General features: G+C 39.8%; 1 long non-coding RNA gene across 3 annotated transcripts; it reads left to right on the top strand.

Annotated features, from left to right (window-relative positions):
- The first annotated feature begins 2,481 nt into the window (after positions 1 to 2,481).
- Positions 2,482 to 3,913, top strand: LOC137068320 (uncharacterized). Of its 3 annotated transcripts, none has more exons than XR_010904044.1 (5): positions 2,482 to 2,984; positions 3,086 to 3,264; positions 3,399 to 3,470; positions 3,554 to 3,618; positions 3,733 to 3,913. It is a non-coding gene; the product is annotated as an uncharacterized lncRNA (long non-coding RNA). The 3 variants fall into 3 exon arrangements; XR_010904043.1 differs by having other exon boundaries at positions 2,553 to 2,603; positions 2,860 to 2,984; positions 3,554 to 3,913; XR_010904042.1 differs by having other exon boundaries at positions 3,554 to 3,913.
- Positions 3,914 to 16,127: the final 12,214 nt, after the last annotated feature.

Below are 16,127 nucleotides of genomic sequence, written 5' to 3'. Positions count from 1 at the left end.
TTTAGATCTCACACAAAGCCCGGGGCCCCTGCGTTCACTAGAAATAAGGCAGAGAATCCAACATTTTTTAAGCGCCCATTACTCCCGAATAGATCCACGAGCGCTGTTCTAAGTGAGCTGGTCGATAGGAATTAAGTTTGTGAAATGTAATAACATGGACATTATTTTTATTTATTTGTTTTTTCTGTTGCATTCAGTGTTTTCTTCCGGAAACAACGGACCATATGAGATTCCAAGTCACAATTCATCACTTAGCAGAGCGCTCGTGGATCGATTCGTCAAGACTGTTTTCCAAGATGGCGTCTGTCCGTAAACGTGTAATGTACTGTGTTTATAAAGTATCTTCTTAATAAACTGTTCTTACTAATCTGTTTTTAGAGATAAAACTCTTTACATTCGATTTTCATGAACACGCATCCCAGAGAACGATCTGCTCGGTAACCATCTGTTAATTACCCCTAGGTTCATTTCTCACCGGAGTTGTCCTTTAATACATTCGTAACATGTTGTAAAGTGTTTCCCTATTTGACTCTATATTCAATTGTATTATTTCTATTGAAAATAATAGATAGAGAACGTGACATTTCGATTTTTCAAATGTCAAATAAAAATAACAATTTAAAAATAAATAAAAATAGCAACATGGCGACCGCCATCCGAACCCCTCACCCGTATGTATTTTCAATGGTATATTATAAAATTAAGAGAATACTTTATTACTTGAAAGAAGTAAATATACATTAATGAGCACATATATTTTTGAAAGAACTAAGTGATTTTAGCTAAGAATAAACTAAAAAAGTTACACAGTGTAGCTTTAAACTAATTCTTACGAACCCCTCTTGTTTAATGGGGTAAGCACACTTTATTCTCATTTCAGAGGTGTTGTGAGTAAATGATTAAACACTGATTTGAGAGATCAGTGTTGGACAGATCAGTTCAGTAAAATGAATCGGTTCAAATGAGTCATTAGTTCGTGAATCGGACAATAGCGGACGTGTTATGTGTGAATCCAGACTGTTAGAACAACGCAAAAGATGTGTCATCACAGAAAACACTTCATAAGGATATTTTCTGTGTATTTTAAAGTATGGTTTATGGCCGCTGCGTGTGCAAAACAGCTGTTAGAAGAGGTGCGTTTATTGAGCGCAATTCAAGGAAAAAAAAAATTGCAAACACGCCACGTCCCAGCTAACAGGGAACGTTCCCAGAACATTCACTAACGTTCTTTAAAAGTTGTGTAAATGTTAGTATAAAACGTTATTAAAATAATGTTTTTGGAACGTTCTTATAATGAAGATTTGGTTTCAAAGTGAAATGTAAAGCGCCTAATAAAGGGAGTTTGTCATTGTGTTGTGTTTTTCCATTAAGAATAATAGGCTACTTTTAAACCAAAACTAAAATCTGCTTGGCCGCACAGAGCACGCATTTACTGACGCGAGCTGTTATTTTAGTGAAAGTAACTCAAAAGTAATACAGGAGTATTGTAACGCATTACAATTCTGAGACAGTAATATTGTAATGTAAAGAATTACTTTTAAATAGCAGTAATAAGTAATCTATAATATATTACAGTTTGGAAGTAACTTGCACAACACTGTTTGGGACATACTAATTAATATGGATAGTATGTGAATTGGGACGCAGGACACAAAAAATATTAAAAGACACATAATGTACATATATATATATATGTGACTGTGTTGATCTTGAGGGGATAATTCAGCATAGAACCAGGTGGATGGTCACTCAAAGCTTTATTTTTTGTCCTGGAAAAACACACACTGCCAAAAAGGCTGGTTAAAGTCTCTGCATTACCGTTGCATGTAAAATCAGCACCGAACCATCGCTAAACTACTCAATATACATCATTTCTAAGTGATCGTGAATATGGTGGATAAAATTCTTAATAAAACATACATTAAAGAAAATAGATAATAAAACAGCATCTTTTCTTCACAATACTCATCCTCCCATTACATTAATGTAATGAAACTATAAACTCAAGTGACCCATATTTTACATATTTCGTACAGAGAGGAAAGAACGCACATGTCTAAAATGGCGCAGATCCGTTACACGCTCAGCACGTACGAGAGCCTATCGCGTGTGGTGATCACTAACACTCAATTCAGATAACAATTCATACACAAAACATGACAAAAACACATAACGTTACCTGGAAAAATACACACGGCCAAAAAGGGTGGTTAAAGCCTCTGCATTGCATGTCAAATCATAACATAAACAGAGTTCGCAGTTCACACACATGTTATTTCATCATCACAAATAACACACATCTGACTCGAATGACAGAGCTAGGAGATGACAGACAAAAGCAGTAAACTTGTGTGTAGTATAAAAAGTTAGGCTTTGCACTTGAAAACAGTCCAAACTTAGTTGTTAAGAGAGAGCAATGATCAAATTGCGGCTTACCAGCAGCGACCCATCGCGAAACTGCTGATGTCCGGTGTTCTGACGGAACACCATACCCATCAGAATGGGATACCTTCGGTTAATGCGCATGCGCAGCAGTGAAATTTGTGGAATTGCGCATGCGTTAAATTTAAACCATCATTCCAGCATACCCAAGATTACAAGTGGTAAGTGTTGGTGTATTATATCGCATATTATATACACATTACCTAATTGCATGCCTTGTACAATCACAAGACATGTTGACAGACGTTTTCAATATATTAGTTTTAGCAAGTGCTAGTCTTAATGTTGTGTTAATGTTAAATCTGGTGTTTACTCGAGGTTCTAGCTTTTGGCGCCATTTGAACGAGATGGAACACACCGACTAACGTTAGTGTTTGGCTTTTAAATGATTAATGTTTCTTTTTCTGCTAACTGTAGTTTAACCATGGAAAATAAGTGGGAGGAAATTTGCAATTACATTTTAAAGGGTTCATACCCTGCTGAGTTAAATAAAGGGCAGAAACAAAGCCTGAGGAAATACTCCGCGAAATTCAGAATTCACGGTCAGTATTTACCATCACAATACGTCTATATTACTGACAGGAATATGCACGTGTTAATATTGTGCATTCTTTTTTATTGGTTATGTTAATGTTCCTTGAAGATGGAGAACTATTCTTTGGCAGTCAAAGAAGAGCCATAAAAACAAAGGAGGAGGCAATGAATTTATTTAAAGAATTTCATGCCTCACCTATTGGAGGCCATACAGGAACTGTAAAAACTCGAGCTGCCATGTGTTTACGGTTCTACTGGTATGGCATGACAGTGGACATTGACAAATGGGTATGTAGTTTATCTGTTCATCCATAAGCCACAATTTGTATTTTTATACGTCTATATCTTATCTACATATTAATAGCTATGTGAAACTTACTGTTTGTAATTTAGCTTTTTTTTCTTTTTCTTTTTCTTTCAAGATATCTGAATGTGACCAGTGTCAACGGGTGGGACCACCCCTGAATGCAGTTAAAACTTTGGACTGCATCAAGGTCACCATCTTTTGTAATCGACTAGATTTTAACAATGCTAAGCATTATTTTATTTAATCTATTATGCATTCAATCACTAATAGGTATCTGCTGTTTGGGAGCTCATCGGCATTGATCTCACTGGTCCACTCCAAAAAACATCTACTGGGTATCAGTATATATTGACAGTCACTGACTATTTTTCCAAGTGGGTGGAGGCCTTTCCTCAAAAGACAAAGTCTGCATTAGAAGTAGCCAAAAACCTTTGTACATTAATTTATAGACATGGCTGCCCTGAGCGCATACTGTCAGACCAAGGACGGGAGTTTGTCAATCAAGTAAGCTTGAAAACTAACTAAAAAGGATACCCAACACTTCATTTTCTATGAAAACTTTTTTATTATTATTAAACCAGGGGCCATCAAAACAAGTATAAACTGTACTTGTATTAAACCAGGGGTCATCAAAACAGCATACCCCTTTATAAACTGTATTTGTATTAAACCAGGGGCCATCAAAACAGCATACCCCTTTATAAACTGTATTTGTAATAAACCAGGGGTCATCAAAACAGCATACCCCTTTATAAACTGTATTTGTATTAAACCAGGGGCCATCAAAACAGCATACCCCTTTATAAACTGTATTTGTATTAAACCAGGGGCCATCAAAACAGCATACCCCTTTATAAACTGTATTTGTAATAAACCAGGGGCCATCAAAACAGCATACCCCTTTATAAACTGTATTTGTATTAAACCAGGGGCCATCAAAACAGCATACCCCTTTATAAACTGTATTTGTAATAAACCAGGGGCCATCAAAACAGCATACCCCTTTATAAACTGTATTTGTATTAAACCAGGGGTCATCAAAACAGCATACCCCTTTATAAACTGTATTTGTATTAAACCAGGGGTCATCAAAACAGCATACCCCTTTATAAACTGTATTTGTAATAAACCAGGGGCCATCAAAACAGCATACCCCTTTATAAACTGTATTTGTATTAAACCAGGGGTCATCAAAACAGCATACCCCTTTATAAACTGTATTTGTTTTAAACCAGGGGTCATCAAAACAGCATACCCCTTTATAAACTGTATTTGTTTTAAACCAGGGGCCATCAAAACAGCATACCCCTTTATAAACTGTATTTGTTTTAAACCAGGGGTCATCAAAACAGTATACCCCTTTATAAACTGTATTTGTAATAAACCAGGGGCCATCAAAACAGCATACCCCTTTATAAACTGTATTTGTATTAAACCAGGGGTCATCAAAACAGCATACCCCTTTATAAACTGTATTTGTTTTAAACCAGGGGTCATCAAAACAGCATACCCCTTTATAAACTGTATTTGTTTTAAACCAGGGGTCATCAAAACAGCATACCCCTTTATAAACTGTATTTGTATTAAACCAGGGGTCATCAAAACAGCATACCCCTTTATAAACTGTATTTGTATTAAACCAGGGGCCATCAAAACAGCATACCCCTTTATAAACTGTATTTGTAATAAACCAGGGGCCATCAAAACAGCATACCCCTTTATAAACTGTATTTGTATTAAACCAGGGGCCATCAAAACAGCATACCCCTTTATAAACTGTATTTGTATTAAACCAGGGGTCATCAAAACAGCATACCCCTTTATAAACTGTATTTGTAATAAACCAGGGGCCATCAAAACAGCATACCCCTTTATAAACTGTATTTGTATTAAACCAGGGGTCATCAAAACAGCATACCCCTTTATAAACTGTATTTGTTTTAAACCAGGGGTCATCAAAACAGCATACCCCTTTATAAACTGTATTTGTAATAAACCAGGGGCCATCAAAACAGCATACCCCTTTATAAACTGTATTTGTATTAAACCAGGGGCCATCAAAACAGCATACCCCTTTATAAACTGTATTTGTATTAAACCAGGGGCCATCAAAACAGCATACCCCGTTATAAACTGTATTTGTAATAAACCAGGGGTCATCAAAACAGCATACCCCTTTATAAACTGTATTTGTATTAAACCAGGGGCCATCAAAACAGCATACCCCGTTATAAACTGTATTTGTATTAAACCAGGGGTCATCAAAACAGCATACCCCTTTATAAACTGTATTTGTTTTAAACCAGGGGTCATCAAAACAGCATACCCCTTTTTAAACTGTATTTGTATTAAACCAGGGGCCATCAAAACAGCATACCCCGTTATAAACTGTATTTGTAATAAACCAGGGGCCATCAAAACAGCATACCCCTTTATAAACTGTATTTGTAATAAACCAGGGGCCATCAAAACAGCATACCCCGTTATAAACTGTATTTGTAATAAACCAGGGGCCATCAAAACAGCATACCCCGTTATAAACTGTATTTGTAATAAACCAGGGGTCATCAAAACAGCATACCCCTTTATAAACTGTATTTGTATTAAACCAGGGGCCATCAAAACAGCATACCCCGTTATAAACTGTATTTGTATTAAACCAGGGGCCATCAAAACAGCATACCCCTTCATAAACTGTATTTGTAATAAACCAGGGGCCATCAAAACAGCATACCCCTTTATAAACTGTATTTGTATTAAACCAGGGGTCATCAAAACAGCATACCCCTTTATAAACTGTATTTGTAATAAACCAGGGGCCATCAAAACAGCATACCCCTTTTTAAACTGTATTTGTATTAAACCAGGGGCCATCAAAACAGCATACCCCTTTATAAACTGTATTTGTATTAAACCAGGGGCCATCAAAACAGCATACCCCTTTTTAAACTGTATTTGTATTAAACCAGGGGCCATCAAAACAGCATACCCCGTTATAAACTGTATTTGTAATAAACCAGGGGCCATCAAAACAGCATACCCCTTTATAAACTGTATTTGTATTAAACCAGGGGTCATCAAAACAGCATACCCCTTTATAAACTGTATTTGTAATAAACCAGGGGCCATCAAAACAGCATACCCCTTTTTAAACTGTATTTGTATTAAACCAGGGGCCATCAAAACAGCATACCCCGTTATAAACTGTATTTGTATTAAACCAGGGGTCATCAAAACAGCATACCCCTTTATAAACTGTATTTGTAATAAACCAGGGGCCATCAAAACAGCATACCCCTTTATAAACTGTATTTGTATTAAACCAGGGGCCATCAAAACAGCATACCCCTTTATAAACTGTATTTGTATTAAACCAGGGGCCATCAAAACAGCATACCCCTTTATAAACTGTATTTGTATTAAACCAGGGGCCATCAAAACAGCATACCCCTTCATAAACTGTATTTGTAATAAACCAGGGGCCATCAAAACAGCATACCCCTTTATAAACTGTATTTGTATTAAACCAGAGGCCATCAAAACAGCATACCCCTTTATAAACTGTATTTGTATTAAACCAGGGGCCATCAAAACAGCATACCCCTTTATAAACTGTATTTGTAATAAACCAGGGGCCATCAAAACAGCATACCCCGTTATAAACTGTATTTGTATTAAACCAGGGGCCATCAAAACAGCATACCCCTTCATAAACTGTATTTGTAATAAACCAGGGGCCATCAAAACAGCATACCCCTTTATAAACTGTATTTGTATTAAACCAGAGGCCATCAAAACAGCATACCCCTTTTTAAACTGTATTTGTATTAAACCAGGGGCCATCAAAACAGCATACCCCTTTATAAACTGTATTTGTATTAAACCAGGGGCCATCAAAACAGCATACCCCTTTATAAACTGTATTTGTATTAAACCAGGGGTCATCAAAACAGCATACCCCGTTATAAACTGTATTTGTATTAAACCAGGGGCCATCAAAACAGCATACCCCTTCATAAACTGTATTTGTAATAAACCAGGGGCCATCAAAACAGCATACCCCTTTTTAAACTGTATTTGTATTAAACCAGGGGCCATCAAAACAGCATACCCCGTTATAAACTGTATTTGTAATAAACCAGGGGCCATCAAAACAGAATACCCCTTTATAAACTGTATTTGTATTAACACAGGGGCCATCAAAACAGCATACCCCTTTATAAACTGTATTTGTAATAAACCAGGGGCCATCAAAACAGCATACCCCTTTATAAACTGTATTTGTATTAACACAGGGGCCATCAAAACAGCATACCCCTTTATAAACTGTATTTGTAATAAACCAGGGGCCATCAAAACAGAATACCCCTTTATAAACTGTATTTGTATTAACACAGGGGCCATCAAAACAGCATACCCCTTTATAAACTGTATTTGTAATAAACCAGGGGCCATCAAAACAGCATACCCCTTTATAAACTGTATTTGTATTAAACCAGGGGTCATCAAAACAGCATACCCCTTTATAAACTGTATTTGTAATAAACCAGGGGTCATCAAAACAGCATACCCCTTTATAAACTGTATTTGTAATAAACCAGGGGTCATCAAAACAGCATACCCCTTTATAAACTGTATTTGTAATAAACCAGGGGCCATCAAAACAGCATACCCCTTTATAAACTGTATTTGTATTAAACCAGGGGTCATCAAAACAGCATACCCCTTTATAAACTGTATTTGTAATAAACCAGGGGTCATCAAAACAGCATACCCCTTTATAAACTGTATTTGTAATAAACCAGGGGTCATCAAAACAGCATACCCCTTTATAAACTGTATTTGTATTAAACCAGGGGTCATCAAAACAGCATACCCCTTTATAAACTGTATTTGTATTAACACAGGGGCCATCAAAACAGCATACCCCTTTATAAACTGTATTTGTAATAAACCAGGGGTCATCAAAACAGCATACCCCTTTATAAACTGTATTTGTAATAAACCAGGGGTCATCAAAACAGCATACCCCTTTATAAACTGTATTTGTAATAAACCAGGGGCCATCAAAACAGCATACCCCTTTATAAACTGTATTTGTAATAAACCAGGGGTCATCAAAACAGCATACCCCTTTATAAACTGTATTTGTAATAAACCAGGGGTCATCAAAACAGCATACCCCTTTATAAACTGTATTTGTATTAAACCAGGGGTCATCAAAACAGCATACCCCTTTATAAACTGTATTTGTATTAACACAGGGGCCATCAAAACAGCATACCCCTTTATAAACTGTATTTGTAATAAACCAGGGGTCATCAAAACAGCATACCCCTTTATAAACTGTATTTGTATTAAACCAGGGGTCATCAAAACAGCATACCCCTTTATAAACTGTATTTGTATTAACACAGGGGCCATCAAAACAGCATACCCCTTTATAAACTGTATTTGTAATAAACCAGGGGTCATCAAAACAGCATACCCCTTTATAAACTGTATTTGTAATAAACCAGGGGTCATCAAAACAGCATACCCCTTTATAAACTGTATTTGTAATAAACCAGGGGCCATCAAAACAGCATACCCCTTTATAAACTGTATTTGTAATAAACCAGGGGTCATCAAAACAGCATACCCCTTTATAAACTGTATTTGTAATAAACCAGGGGTCATCAAAACAGCATACCCCTTTATAAACTGTATTTGTATTAAACCAGGGGTCATCAAAACAGCATACCCCTTTATAAACTGTATTTGTATTAAACCAGGGGCCATCAAAACAGCATACCCCTTTATAAACTGTATTTGTATTAAACCAGGGGTCATCAAAACAGCATACCCCTTTATAAACTGTATTTGTATTAACACAGGGGCCATCAAAACAGCACACCCCTTTATAAACTGTATTTGTAATAAACCAGGGGTCATCAAAACAGCATACCCCTTTATAAACTGTATTTGTATTAAACCAGGGGTCATCAAAACAGCATACCCCTTTATAAACTGTATTTGTATTAACACAGGGGCCATCAAAACAGCATACCCCTTTATAAACTGTATTTGTAATAAACCAGGGGTCATCAAAACAGCATACCCCTTTATAAACTGTATTTGTAATAAACCAGGGGTCATCAAAACAGCATACCCCTTTATAAACTGTATTTGTATTAAACCAGGGGTCATCAAAACAGCATACCCCTTTATAAACTGTATTTGTATTAACACAGGGGCCATCAAAACAGCACACCCCTTTATAAACTGTATTTGTAAAAAACCAGGGGTCATCAAAACAGCATACCCCTTTATAAACTGTATTTGTAATAAACCAGGGGTCATCAAAACAGCATACCCCTTTATAAACTGTATTTGTAGATAGATAGATAGATAGATAAATACTTTATTCATCCCCAGCAGGGGAAATTCAGGTGTCGAGTAGCATTCCATAAGAAACAGACACAGTAAGTACAAGAATTAAGAACAGATAAAAATAAAAACAAAAACACATTCTGCCCAAGCAATAAATAAATAACGACAAATAATAAATAAATACATAAATTTAGTTAAGAGTTACTATCGATAGTAATAAAGAGCAAATCATCGGCATTCATTGTAAAGTCTTATAGCAGCCGGTACAAAAGATCTCCGGAATCGTTCAGTCCTACAGCACAGAGAGAGAAGCCGATCGCTACGTGTGCTCTTCTGAGCTACCAAAAAGTCATGTAAAGGATGACTGCTGTTGTTGAGGATGGCCTGTGTCATGCTCATCATTCTTCTCTCTGCCAAAACTCCCACAGAGTCCACGCCTCTCCCCAGGACCGACCCACATTTTTTGACCAGTTTATCTAGCCGTTTACTGTCTCTGACAGTCAGGCAGTTCCCCCAGCACACCACACTGAAGAATATAGCACTGGCAACAACAGACTGATAAAAAAGGTACAACATATCATTGCAGACATCGAATGATTTGAGTCTTCTGAGAAAGAAGAGTCTGCTCTGACCTTTCTTATATGCTACATTAGCATGTACGGACCAGTCAAGTTTGTTATCGAGATGGACACCCAGATATTTATAGGTGGGGACCACCTCGATGCTTTCTCCACCGATCAACACAGACGGATGATGAGTCTTCTGCCTTCTAAAGTCTACAATCATCTCCTTTGTTTTAGTTATATTAAGGTTGAGGCCATTGCACCTGCTCCAGTGTGTGAAATCCTCAAGTACCCTCCTGTACTCCACCTCGTCCCCTCCCTTCACACATGCCACCACTGCTGTATCATCTGAATATTTTTGGATGTGGCAAGAAGTAGACTTATATGCGAAGTCAGTTGTATATAGGGTGAAGAGGAAAGGGGAAAGCACTGTTCCCTGTGGAACTCCGATGTTTGTCATAACAGTTCCCGAGACAGCATTTCCCAGTCTGACATACTGTGGCCGGTTTTCTAAGTAATTCGATATCCACTCAATGAATGTAGAATCCAAACCTAATCCCTCGAGTTTCTCTCTAAGGATCAAGGGCTGAATAGTGTTAAATGCACTTGAAAAGTCAAAGAACATTATTCTGACATATCCCCCAGATCCTTCTAAGAAAGACAGAGTCCGATGGAGCATATACAAGACCGCGTCCTCCACTCCCACATTTCCTTGATATGCGAACTGTAGTGGATCAAGTGCTTGCTGAACTTGGGGTTTCAATATCCGTAGCAGAAGCCTCTCAAAGGTCTTCATAATCACAGATGTCAGAGCCACTGGTCTATAGTCCTTGACCCCCGCCGGTCTCCCTACTTTGGGCACCGGGACAATGCATGATGTCTTCCACCTAACTGGAACCTGCCCAGTTTGTAGACTCGTGTTAAAAATGGCGTGTAAAGGCACAGCCAACTCTGACGCACAATCCTTTATGACCCGAGGTAAAATTCCATCCGGGCCCGCAGATTTATAAGGGCGCACTCTTCTCATCTCCATCCGCACCTCATCAACACTGAAATAGCCAACAAAAGCAGAGCAGTTGGCAGCATTATAGATGGTAGAGCCGCTAGGTGGAACAGAGCAGGAGGCAGCAGTATAGAGGGTAGAGCCGCTGGGTGGATCAGAGCATGAGGCAGCCGTATAGATGTTAGAGCCGCAGGATGGCACAGAGCAGGAGGCAGCAGTAGAGATGGTAGAGCCGCTGGGTGGATCAGAGCATAAGGCAGCAGTATAGATGGTAGAGCCGCTGGATGGCACAGAGCAGGAGGCAGCAGTAGAGATTGTAGAGCTGCTGGATGGAACAGAGCATGAGGCGGCAATAGAGATTGTAAAGCTGCTGGATGGAACAGAGCAGGAGGCAGCAGTAGAGATGGTAGAGCCGCTGGATGGAACAGAGCAGGAGGCAGCAGTAGAGATGGTAGAGCCGCTGGATGGAACAGAGCAGGAGGCAGCAGTAGAGATGGTAGAGCCGCTGGGTGGATCAGAGCAGGAGGCAGCAGTAGAGATGGTAGAGCCGCTGGGTGGATCAGAGCAGGAGGCAGCAGTATAGATGTTAGAGCCGCAGGATGGAACAAAGCAGGAGGCAGCAGTATAGATGGTAAAGCCGCTGGATGGAACAGAGCACGAGGCAGTAGTAGAGATGGTAGAGCCGCTGGGTGGAACAGAGCAGGAGGCAGCAGTAGAGATGGTAGAGCTGCTGGATGGAACAGAGCCGGAGGCAGCAGTAGAGATGGTAGAGCCGCAGGATGGAACAGAGCAGGAGGCAGCAGTAGAGATGGTAGAGCCGCTGGATGGAACAGAGCAGGAGGCAGCAGTAGAGATGGTAGAGCCGCTGGGTGGATCAGAGCAGGAGGCAGCAGTAGAGATGGTAGAGCCGCTGGATGGAACAGAGCAGGAGGCAGCAGTAGAGATGGTAGAGCCGCTGGATGGAACAGAGCAGGAGGCAGCAGTAGAGATGGTAGAGCCGCTGGGTGGATCAGAGCAGGAGGCAGCAGTAGAGATGGTAGAGCCGCTGGGTGGATCAGAGCAGGAGGCAGCAGTATAGATGTTAGAGCCGCAGGATGGAACAAAGCAGGAGGCAGCAGTATAGATGGTAAAGCCGCTGGATGGAACAGAGCACGAGGCAGTAGTAGAGATGGTAGAGCCGCTGGGTGGAACAGAGCAGGAGGCAGCAGTAGAGATGGTAGAGCTGCTGGATGGAACAGAGCCGGAGGCAGCAGTAGAGATGGTAGAGCCGCAGGATGGGACAGAGCAGTTGGCAGCATTATAGATGGTAGGGCTGCGGAATGGAACAGAGCAGTTGGCAGCAGTATAGATGGCAGAGCTGCTGGATGGAACAGAGCCGGAGGCAGCAGTATAGACGGTCAAGCCGCTGGATGGAACAGAGCAGGAGGCGGAAGTATCAGTGATAGAGCCGCTTGGTGGGATAGAACAAGAGACAGCAGCAGGGATGGTGCAGCTGTTGGTTAGAGATGGTAAGGGAGTGCATGCAGGGTCGAACCTGCTGTAAAAGCAGTTGAACTCATTGGCCATTAAAGTATCCCCTGACATCACATCCCCTTTCCCCTTGAAGCCAGTAATGGCTCTCATGCCCTTCCACACTTCCCTTGTACTGCCGTTCTGAAGTTTCCTCTCCAACTTCCTTTTATATTCCCCTCTGGCCTTCCTTATGTTTCTTTTCAGATCATGTTGAATAGTCCTGGCCCTGTCCCTGTCACCAGCCTTAAATGCCTCCTTTTTCTGATTCAGCAGGTTCTTAATGCTACTCGTAATCCAAGGCTTATTATTCGGGAAACACTTCACTGTTCTTACAGGGACTACCACATCCGTGCAAAAAATTATGTAATCAGTAACACAGTCCACTACCCTATCAATATTATCGTCAGTCCCCTGTGTATTCATAAGTGTGCTCCAGTCCGTAGACTGAAAACAGTCCCTCAGAGCTTCGCTAGTCTCTGGAGTCCATTTCCTGTATGATCTGCTGGTTGTAGGCAGCCTCCTCACACAGGGTCTGTACGATGATTTAAGGAAAATCAAGTTATGATCTGACTTTCCAAGTGGGGGCAGGGCCAGTGCATTATAAGCATCCTTAACGTTAATATAGCACAGGTCCAGTGTGTTGTTGTGTCTTGTAGGACAGTTTACATACTGCATAAAGCCACCCAGATGAGTACTGATGTCCACATGATTAAAATCCCCCGAAATAACATACATTGCCTCCGAATGTTGCAATTGACTTTTTGCCACTGTGTCCTGAATGACGTCACCCGCTACTATAGGATCAGCGCGCGGAGGGATGTAAACAACAATGGCGACAATGTGGGAAAATTCCCGTGGCACATAATATGGTCTCAAGCTCACCACTAACACCTCTATGTCCCGACAGCAAACCTTGCATTTCACAGTTATGTGACTGGGACAGCACCATTTATTATTCACAAACAGTGCGAGTCCACCTCCTTTGGTTTTACCACTCGATCTAGGATCCCGATCCGCCCGTACCATGGTAAAACCCGGTATACTAACAGCAGTATCAGGAATGCTATCAGTTAGCCACGTCTCAGTAAAACAATACAGGCTGCACTCACGATAAGTTCTGTCCATTCTCACCAGGGCCTCCATCTCCTCGCTTTTATTGGGTAGAGAGTTTATATTCCCCATGATGATCGCTGGTAGGAAAGGCTTATATCTCCACTTCCTGGTCCTAAACTTGACACCCGCACGGCGTCCACGGAAAGGTTTCTTGAGTTCACGCGGGATAGGATGAATAATACCTTTGGACTTTCCACTTCCCCGCAGGTGAAGGAGCTCTTCCCGCGAATACATTATCGCGCCCATACTATTAGCGTTAACTATTAATACAATCGCAACACAAACACACACGGAGCTACTCAGACTTGCTGCCACGCAGTTGGCGCATGCGCATTCACATCGGATGCAGTGGGGCCCTGTTTCTTAGGAGGGCCCCGCTTTTGTATTAACACAGGGGCCATCAAAACAGCATACCCCTTTATAAACTGTATTTGTATTAAACCAGGGGTCATCAAAACAGCATACCCCTTTATAAACTGTATTTGTAATAAACCAGGGGTCATCAAAACAGCATACCCCTTTATAAACTGTATTTGTATTAAACCAGGGGCCATCAAAACAGCATACCCCTTTATAAACTGTATTTGTATTAAACCAGGGGCCATCAAAACAGCATACCCCTTTATAAACTGTATTTGTATTAAACCAGGGGCCATCAAAACAGCATACCCCTTTATAAACTGTATTTGTAATAAACCAGGGGCCATCAAAACAGCATACCCCTTTATAAACTGTATTTGTATTAAACCAGGGGCCATCAAAACAGCATACCCCTTTATAAACTGTATTTGTTTTAAACCAGGGGTCATCAAAACAGCATACCCCTTTATAAACTGTATTTGTATTAAACCAGGGGCCATCAAAACAGCATACCCCTTTATAAACTGTATTTGTATTAAACCAGGGGCCATCAAAACAGCATACCCCTTTATAAACTGTATTTGTAATAAACCAGGGGTCATCAAAACAGCATACCCCTTTATAAACTGTATTTGTATTAAACCAGGGGCCATCAAAACAGCATACCCCTTTATAAACTGTATTTGTATTAAACCAGGGGCCATCAAAACAGCATACCCCTTTATAAACTGTATTTGTATTAAACCAGGGGCCATCAAAACAGCATACCCCTTTATAAACTGTATTTGTATTAACACAGGGGTCATCAAAACAGCATACCCCTTTATAAACTGTATTTGTATTAACACAGGGGTCATCAAAACAGCATACCCCTTTATAAACTGTATTTGTATTAACACAGGGGTCATCAAAACAGCATACCCCTTTATAAACTGTATTTGTTTTAAACCAGGGGCCATCAAAACAGCATACCCCTTTATAAACTGTATTTGTAATAAACCAGGGGTCATCAAAACAGCATACCCCTTTATAAACTGTATTTGTAATAAACCAGGGGCCATCAAAACAGCATACCCCTTTATAAACTGTATTTGTATTAAACCAGGGGCCATCAAAACAGCATACCCCTTTATAAACTGTATTTGTTTTAAACCAGGGGTCATCAAAACAGCATACCCCTTTATAAACTGTATTTGTATTAAACCAGGGGCCATCAAAACAGCATACCCCTTTATAAACTGTATTTGTATTAAACCAGGGGTCGTCAAAACAGCATACCCCTTTATAAACTGTATTTGTATTAAACCAGGGGTCGTCAAAACAGCATACCCCTTTATAAACTGTATTTGTAATAAACCAGGGGCCATCAAAACAGCATACCCCTTTATAAACTGTATTTGTATTAAACCAGGGGTCATCAAAACAGCATACCCCTTTATAAACTGTATTTGTTTTAAACCAGGGGTCATCAAAACAGCATACCCCTTTATAAACTGTATTTGTAATAAACCAGGGGTCATCAAAACAGCATACCCCTTTATAAACTGTATTTGTATTAAACCAGGGGTCATCAAAACAGCATACCCCTTTATAAACTGTATTTGTAATAAACCAGGGGTCATCAAAACAGCATACCCCTTTATAAACTGTATTTGTAATAAACCAGGGGCCATCAAAACAGCATACCCCTTTATAAACTGTATTTGTAATAAACCAGGGGTCATCAAAACAGCATACCCCTTTATAAACTGTATTTGTATTAAACCAGGGGTCATCAAAACAGCATACCCCTTTATAAACTGTATTTGTATTAAACCAGGGGTCATCAAAACAGCATACCCCTTTATAAACTGTATTTGTTTTAAACCAGGGGTCATCAAAACAGCATACCCCTTTATAAACTGTATTTGTATTAACACAG

The sequence above is a fragment of the Pseudorasbora parva genome, unplaced genomic scaffold, assembly GCF_024679245.1.
Source record: "Pseudorasbora parva isolate DD20220531a unplaced genomic scaffold, ASM2467924v1 scaffold_74, whole genome shotgun sequence".
NCBI classification, from domain to species: domain Eukaryota; kingdom Metazoa; phylum Chordata; class Actinopteri; order Cypriniformes; family Gobionidae; genus Pseudorasbora; species Pseudorasbora parva.
This window is presented reverse-complemented; position numbering and strand designations above follow the sequence as displayed.